Source organism: Pinus tabuliformis, chromosome Q, assembly GCF_031772625.1.
Source record: "Pinus tabuliformis cultivar Carrire ecotype Pingquan chromosome Q, CPIR1, whole genome shotgun sequence".
Classification (NCBI taxonomy): Eukaryota; Viridiplantae; Streptophyta; class Pinopsida; order Pinales; family Pinaceae; genus Pinus; species Pinus tabuliformis.
In genome coordinates, this window is record NC_142296.1 from 1,152,109,166 (window position 1) to 1,152,118,603 (window position 9,438).

Below are 9,438 nucleotides of genomic sequence, written 5' to 3' on the forward strand. Positions count from 1 at the left end.
ATATCATTTGGATGGAATAGAATCTCATGGAGAAAAAAAGTATGTATCTGACAACCAAGAACCAAGTCTCCTCATAAAATGATGGTGCAGAAACTAAGCAGGAACATTAAAATCAAATAAAGAGTGTCACAGACTTTAGGTTGCCACAACCGGATGCAAGCGAATGATCAAATAATAAAATATCTGGAAAAGCGTCCATCGCGGCCACAATCACATGCAGCCGTAGAAAATTCCATAACCTTTCCAACGCACCTATTTATACTATGGCGAAGCATGAACTATCTAGCAGATATAGCTGCTGCAATTTTCTTCCGCTGCTACATTCGCCTTCGCTTTGTCCCAAACCCTAGTCGTTATCCCGTTATGAATACGTCTCGAGTTCGAATCACCATGGATCCATCAGCTAAGATGCTTTCTGTTATCGTATTTATTGTGATACTGGCTTCAGCAGCAGCAACGGCAGACGTGGCAGAATTTATCAAAACTTCATGCAATGTGACTCTGTATCCGCAGCTCTGTGTTTCGTCGCTCTCTTCCTACGTGGGGTCTTTGAAGGCCAAGCAGAGCAATCTCGTGAAGGCAGCCATGACCGTGAGCTTCGTCAATGCCCGCAACGTTTCTGCGTGGGCCGCCGGTCTGAAAGCCAGAGCCCCCATGGTGACGATGAGAGAAAGAAAAAAGGGCAGCGCTTAAGGATTACATTGGGAATTTCAGGGACGCGAAGAACGAGATTAGCAGATCTCTGGCACAGATGAAGCAATTAAATCCGAACGCATTCAAGTTTCGGATGAGCAACGTGGAGACGTGGATGAGCGCTGCCCTGACAGACCACGACTCCTGCCTCAATGGCTTTCAGGATCTCAACGCCACCAGGAAAGTTACGGCCATGGTCACGCCCCGAGTGCATAATATGTGCAAATTGATCAGTAACGCCCTCGCTTTTTGTCTTCTATCCCTCCAGTTTTTGCGAAATTTTGTTTTTTTGGATTGGAAATTTTCCGCAATCCTAATATAAAGGTGACTGCGAGGCGTTAATCTGTAATGCATATGACTTCTTTATATTTTCTCATTTAATGGCGGCATTGTTTCAACCTGTGTAACCGATTTGCACCATCTCTATGGGAATTTATATTTATATTAATTAAAATTATTTTGAGTGGTTGAATGGTGAAATGGAATGGTATGTTTATATTAATTAAAATTATTTTGAGTGGTTGGATGGTGAAATGGAATAGTAAAATGATAGATATTTGTGATATTTATTAATGTGGTTGTTATAAACGGAAGAGATATAATTAAGATTATTATAATTATTATTATTAATTAATATAATTATTTTTATTGTTAATTAAATTTAATAATATTATTAATTAATAAATATTAATAATAATAATTTATTTATTTTTATTTCATTCATTATATAATTATAATTTATAATAAAAAATAATTAATATTAATATTATTTTATTAATACAAATATTAATAATATTATTAACAATATTGTCATAACAATATGACAATATTGTGATTGTTATTATTATTAATATTGTCATTTTTAATATTATTAAAATAGTTATTGTTATTAATATGGCTAGAGTTAATATTATTAATATTATAAATTTTATGAGTAATTTGTAAATAAATAATTGTTTCATTCCTTCATTATTATTAATTAGTTAATTCATAATTAATTAATAAATAATAATAATATTTAACTAATTATTATTAATTTTTATTAAAATAAATATTGTTAATATTCATTAAATAATTCATTCATTATTAATAACTAAAAAATTTATAATTAATTAGTAAATAATAATAATAAATAATTAAATATTATTATTATTTATTAGTATAAATATAAGTGATTAATTTTAAAATCTTAAGGTATTTTAAATCTAAGAGAAAAATATTAAACCCAAGGGATTAATATTAAAACCACAAAGTATATAAACCCTAAAATATATTTTATAAACCTAAGGGGATAATAAGCTCAACTGATTAATACTAAAACCCAAAGGGGTTATAAACTCTTAGATTAATAAACTCAATGAATTAATATTATAAACTTAAGGGAATAATAAACCTAGAGAGCAATACAAAAAATCCCAAGGGATTATAAACCCAAGGGAGTAATATTAAACCCAAGGGGTTAATATTATAAACCTCAGGTATATAAACCTTAAGATAAACACTATAAACCCTAAAATAAACATGGTTGACCGTCTTTCACTATTTTTATTTTCATCTTGAGAAAATATTTGTCACAATGCGACATTTGACCATGGTTGATTTTCATATCGAGACAATCTTTATCACAAGACATTTATATTTAGCCCATGGGTTAATATTATAAACCTTATGAATAATACTATACCCTAGGAATATGAACCCTTAAATAGATAAACCCAAGGGATTGATATTATAAACCTAAGAGATTAATTCTAAAATATCAAGGTATTATAATCCCAAGGGATTAATATTATAAACCCGAGGTATATAAACCCCCAAATAAATATTATAAACCGAAGGAAATAATATTAAACTCTATGGATAAATATTATAAACCGAAAGAAATAATATTAAACTCTATGGATAAATATTATAAACCAAAGGTATATAAACCCTAATATAAATATTATAAACCCAAGAGATTTATATTAAACCCTATGATTATAAACCCGTGGGATTTAGATTAAGCCTATTATTATAAACCCAAGGGATTTATATTAGCCCCTAGGATTAATATTGTAAACCTTATGAATCATATTATACCCTAGGAATTTGAACCCTTAGATTGACAAACTCAAGGGATTGATATTATAAATCCAAGGGATTAATTCTAAAACCCCAAGGTATTATAAACCCAAGGGATAAATATTATCAACCCAAGGTATATAAACCCTAAAATAAATATTATAAACCCAAGAGATTAAAACAAAAAACTCAAGGGATTATAAACCCAAGGGTATAATATTAAACCCAATGGATAAATATTATAAACCCATGCTATATAAACCCTAAGATAAATATTATAAACCCTGAAATGAACATAGTTGACCGCGGTTGATTTTCATACTGACACAATCTTTATTACAATGTGACATTGGACTATGGTTGACCATAGGTGATTTTCATATTGAGACAACATTTGTCACAATGTGACGTTGGACAATGGTTGCCCATGGTTGTCCATAGTTGATTTTTATATTGAGACAATATTTTTCACAATGCAATGTTGGACCATGGTTGTCACAATATAGTGTTGGACAAAGAAACAATATTTGTCACAATGTGACTATGGTTATTGAACATGGCTGACCATGGTTGATTTTGATATTGAGACAATCATTGTCACAATGCGACATTGGTTGATTTTCATATTGAGAAAATTTGTGTCACAATGTGACATTGGACCATGGTTGACAATGGTAATAAACCCAATAGATTTATATTAAACCAAAAGATTAATTTTTTAAACCCTAAGATTAATATTATAAACCTTGTGAATAATATTATACCCTAGGAATATAAACTCTTATATTAATAAAGCCAGGGGATTAACATTATAAACCCCTTCGAATTAATACTAAAAGCCCAAATATTATAAACCCAAGGGATAAATATTATAAATTGAAGGTATATAAACCCTAAGATACATATTATAAACGCGTGCGAATAATAAACTCAAGGGATTAATATTAACCCAAGGGATAAATATTGTAAAACCAAGGTATACAAATCCTAAAATAAGTATTATAAACTTTAAAATAAATAGGGTTGACCATCATTGACCAAGGTTAATTTTCATATTGACACAATCTTTGTCACAATGCAACATGGGACTATGGTTGACCATGATTTATTTTCATATTGAGATAACATTTGTCACAATGCGACATTGGACAATGGTTGACCATGGTTGATTTTCAAATTGAGACAATCTTTGTCACAATGACGTTGGACCATGGTTGTAGCAATGTGACATTGGATCAAGAGACAATCTTTGTCACAATGTGACCATGGTTGACCAGAGTTAATTTCCATATTGAGATTTTTTTTTTCACAATGTGATGTTTGAACATGGTTGACCATGGTTGATTTTCATACTAAGACAATGAGTGTCACAATGCAACATTGGTTGATTTTTTTATTGAGAAAAACTTTACCATAATGTGACATTACACCACGATTGACCATGATTGTAAACTCAATAGATTTATATTAAACCAAAAGATTAATATTATAAACCTTATTAATAATATTATACCCTAAGAATATGAACCCTTAGATTACTAAACCTAAGGGATTGATATTATTAACCCAAGGGAATAATAAACCCAAAGAATTAATACAAAAACTACAAGGGATTACAAACCCAAGGGATAAATAGTATAAACCCTATGAATAATAAACCCAATGGATCAATTCTAAGACCCCAAGGTATTATAAACCCAAAGGAATAATATTAAACCTAAGGGATTAATATTATGATTGCAATGTATATAAACCCTAAGATAAATATTATAAACCCTAAAATAAACATGGTTGATTGTGGTTGACCATGGTTCATTTTCATATTGAGAAATGTTTGTCATAAACAACATTGGACCATGGTTGATCATGGTTCAGCATGATTGATTTTCATGTCAAGACATTTTTTGTCACATCACAATGTTGGACCATGGTTGATTTCCATATTGAGAAAATATGTGTCACAATGTGACGTTGGACCATGGTTGAAAATGATTATAAACCCAATGGATTTATATTAAACCCAAAGATTTATATTTTAAACCCTATAAATAATATTACACCCTATGAAAATGAATCGTTAGATTAATAAACCCAATGAATCAATATTATAAATCTAAGGGAATAATAAACCCAATTTATTAATACTAAAAACCCAAGGGATTATAAATGCAAGGGAGTAATATAAAACCCGAGGGATAAAAACTTAGATTAAAAGCCAAGGGATTGATTTTATAAACCCAAGGGATTACTAAACTCAAGGGATTATTACTAAAAACCTAAGAGAATAATATTAAACCCTAAAATAATCATGGTTGACCATGTTTGATTTTCATATTGACAGAATCTTGATCACAATGTGACATTGGACCATCGTTGACCATGATTGGTTTTCACACTGAGACAATATTTTTCACAGTGTGACATTGGACAGTGCTTTTTTTTCATATTGAGATAATGTTTGTCACAATGGAACATTTTACCATGGTTAACCATGATTGATTTTCATATTGAGACAATCTTTGTCATAATAATACATTGAATCATGTTTTACCATGGTTGACCATTGATGTCCATGGTTGTCATAATGTTACGTTGGACTAAGAGATAATCTTCGTAACAATGTGGCCATGATTATTGACAAAATCTTCATCACAATCTTCATCTCCAATTGAGGAAGTTGCATTGATTTTTCCTACTACAAATGATCCAACTTTACAAGCGATGACACTCAGGTGTGGTTTCTAGGAGTAATATCTTGCATTATATTTGTTGTGGCTAATCAGTTCTTCAATTTTATATCAAACATGTTAACAATATCAGGATACTCTCCTCTGGTAGTAGTTCTTCCCCTGGGCCATCTCATGTCTGCAACATTTCCCACTAAAATAATGTGGCTTCTATGCACCAACTGACATTTTTCACTCAATCTAGGGCCATTCAATATCAAGAAACATGTTCTGATAACCATTTTTTCCAAAGTTGGACCTAAAGGTGTATATGCAATAATTATTATAACCATGATCAAAGCATTTTACATACACAAATCAATTCTTTAGAGGCTTGGTTGTTGTCAGCTACTACTCAAGTGAAAAATCTATACTAATTATATTAGGACATTAACCATTAAGCACGAAAATAGGTTTTTTCTATATTATCTTACTTAAAACGAATTTTCTTGTTGAACAAAATTTCATGATTACCTAAGTAATTTCTTTTGTAATTTGTTCCAATTTTCAATAGGCTTCTACAAATTTAACCAGTAGAACTAGAGCAGTTAAGAGCAACTTAGCAAGTATGGCTAGTACACAAGCTCAATACTTGGCTATGTGCCAAGAAACTGGGTTCCATTTCCCTCTTCCACCTATGCACTTTTGAGATTCAACAAAATTTGTTTTTCCAACAAGGACCTTACTTGCAACGATCAATACAAGAATTGCAATTGTCATATCAATCAACTCAGCATGTTATTGTTCACCAACAACACATGCAGGTTCCATGCTTAAATTTCTCTTAGTCACCACTCAGTAATTTCCATCCACAATAGGAGCAACAACAACAAATTCTACCTCCACCAACAACCATCAAATTGTGAAAGCCAATAATGGAGGACATAACTTCGTAGGTCATGCATAGATTGAGAGTTAGCCTATATTACGTTGCCAAAACCTGTGTCATTTTTCCTCTTCTTCTTTTGTATCATAGTCCCTATAAAACCTTCATCAAAACAACATCACCAATCAATTGTAGATTCAAATGCATATACATTCTTACAATTTGTTGTTATAAAGGAAGCCAGTTCCAATTATATAAAGGGTATTGAAATTGTGGAGCTAACCACTAGATATGAATTTAATTTTCCACCATTTAATGTGATTCAAACTTTTGGATTTATATGTTAGGGTAAATACCATTGTAGGATGGAGAAATCTTGAACATTTTTCTTTTTCCTTATAATGTGTCATGAAATGAAGTTCCAATTGAGGGTCTTGCATGTTCAAATTCAATGCCATGAATGTATTTTCAACAAATATAAGTTTGATTCCTTATGATTTTTAAGGTTGGTTATTACAATTCTTAGGTTTTGGAAAAAAAGCTTCATTGAGATTTAAAATGACATTGTTGTTATATTAAAAAAAATTGGAATTTGTTCCCTATTTTCCATAAAGAACATAGATTTAGGGTAATTAAAATCACTATTTGTGAATTTTGAATGTTGAAACAACCTTAAAAGAACATTTAAAATAATTAATTTTTTTAAATATATTTTTTCATATTGTCTCTAGAGAGATAATAGTTGGAACTAAGGACCTATAGTCTCTATCGAGACAATACCTTTTAAATATCATTTGTTGTCTCTAAAGAGACAAAAATGAAAGTGTCTCTAAGGAGAAAAATGAAATTTCCTCAATAAGAAACAATAATTCTTCTATGTGTCAATAATTCTTTTATGTGTTTATAGATATAATAATAATATGTGTTCTATATTGTCTTTCTAGAAACAATTTTCTAAGACCATAATTTGAGACACTCGCTTAAAGACAATATTTAAGACAATACCCAATTTTCTTTTTGTCTCAAGTTAAGACATTTGACTCAAAAATTGTCTTAAATAATCTTATAATCCTCCTATATGTAGTAGTGAAGGATGAAGCAAGAATAATGATTTTGAGTTCTATATATAAAAAATTCAACCAAGATAACTTCACAGGGGCTTCACTTGGGGATCAATACCATACCACGTGGGTTCATATTAGGGGATATTTCTTGAGGAAAAAATGACATAATATATTGGGGGATATATAGAGAGGAGAGGGTTTTTATATTAGTAGGTATAAAAATGGAGTCCAAAGTTAATGAAAAATATAAAGGTGTATAAAAAATGTTAATGAAAAAATGGATACCTACAATATCTAGTGAAAGTAGGGCTTTTTGAATTGGGAAGGTGTATTGAGTTTGTGTTGGTAGGGGGTTCAATAATGTGATGTTTAGAGGTATTTTCCAATATGTAGTCAAATTAAGGGTATTGTTTAATATGCCACGAATGCACGTGATATGTCAGAGGTTCATCGAGTGAAGCCTTGATAGATAAATTCCACCCGCAATTTTTGGAAAGAATAGAGCAGGTAAAGGTATCCAAATTGTGTGTCTCTCACAGCACATGAGGACTTCCTTCTCTACATCTCAAACCCTGATAAGTCTCTTCATCTTGTGTTTTTCATAAAAGACATAGAAGGGTCCAATTCATGTCACAAAACTTCTTGTAGATTTTCCTTATTTGCTAGCTCTTTCAACAAGTATCCACCCTATTTTTAGAGTTCATATGGTCTATATACTCATAGCACTTCATTTTCTCCCATTTTCTTCTCTAAAACTTCTATTTCTTCACTTTTTTTCAGTTTGTTTCCTCCTATTTGAATTCTCTTATAGATCTCTCTAACAAGTTCCCCTCGCTCGTTCTTCTTGTTCCAAAAATGTACGGGAAACACCTTGTCATATAAAAATAATAACTTAACACTAAGAATTAGTTTTCACGACTATTCATAACTTTAGATTTAAAAATAATAATCCTTTAAACCCTCTTACTTTTCCTCACTTGTAATGTAATACTCCTTATATAAATATTGAGAGTATACTAGTCTTCTTCATCATTTTATTAACTACAAAACTGAAATATTTACAATTAGTAAAACACCATCATATATCTAACTCACCCTAACTAAATATAACCAAAAGAAAAATATTCATACCTCATTTTTAGCTAAATTCGATTACAAATTTTAAAGAAATGAATTTAAATGTTACATAATTCTTCACCATACTTAATAACTCTGTAATTACATATATGTATATATAAACACCATCCTTCTATATTATATTTAATTAAAAAAACGCACTATTCTCACTGCAATAACTCTTATCATTATTCATAAAAATAACTTTGTTAATAAATCATAAAATAATAATATATTAATAATAAATAAATATGTCTACATGAGGCTTTAATGAGCAGCATTCATTATTCATAAAAATAATTTTGTTAATAAATCATAAAATAATAATATATTAATAATAAATAAATATGTCTACATGAGGCTTTAATGAGCAGCATTTTGACAACTATATCCATCAGTGTTTTTACGTTATAATATTGTCTTATCTTCTAAAATGTCATTGTTCGTGGGAATGTCTTACTCAAGACATCATTGGTCCATGTGGCATGGTTGGCATACCCAATTTTTTTGCTTCCATCGACGGATGTCCTTCACCCCTTAGCGGAAGATGGTGAAGCGGCAGATGAGATGTTTCTTCAACACCATTTGGATAGAATCGAATCTCCAGGATAATTTTTTTTATGTGACAACCAGGCACCAAAGCCCCTCGTAAAATGATGGTGCGAAAACTAAGCAGAAACATTAAAATCAAATAAAAGAGTGTCACAGACATTAGGTTCCACAACCGGATGCAAGCGAATAATCAAATAATAAAATATCTGGAAAAGCGTCCATCGCGGCCACAATCACATGCAGCGGTGTATTAGAGAATTCCATAACCTTGCCAACGCACCTATTTATAGTAAGGCGAAGCATGAACTATCCATCACATATCACTGCAGCAATCTTCTTCAGCTGCTGCATTCGCCTTCGCTTCGTCCCAAACCCTAGTCGTTATCCCGTTATGAAT

At 30.9% G+C, this 9,438-nt stretch overlaps 1 pseudogene; it reads left to right on the forward strand.

The window, feature by feature from the left end:
* The first annotated feature begins 273 nt into the window (after positions 1 to 273).
* LOC149223716 (21 kDa protein-like) lies at positions 274 to 1,015 on the forward strand (annotated as a pseudogene).
* Positions 1,016 to 9,438: the final 8,423 nt, after the last annotated feature.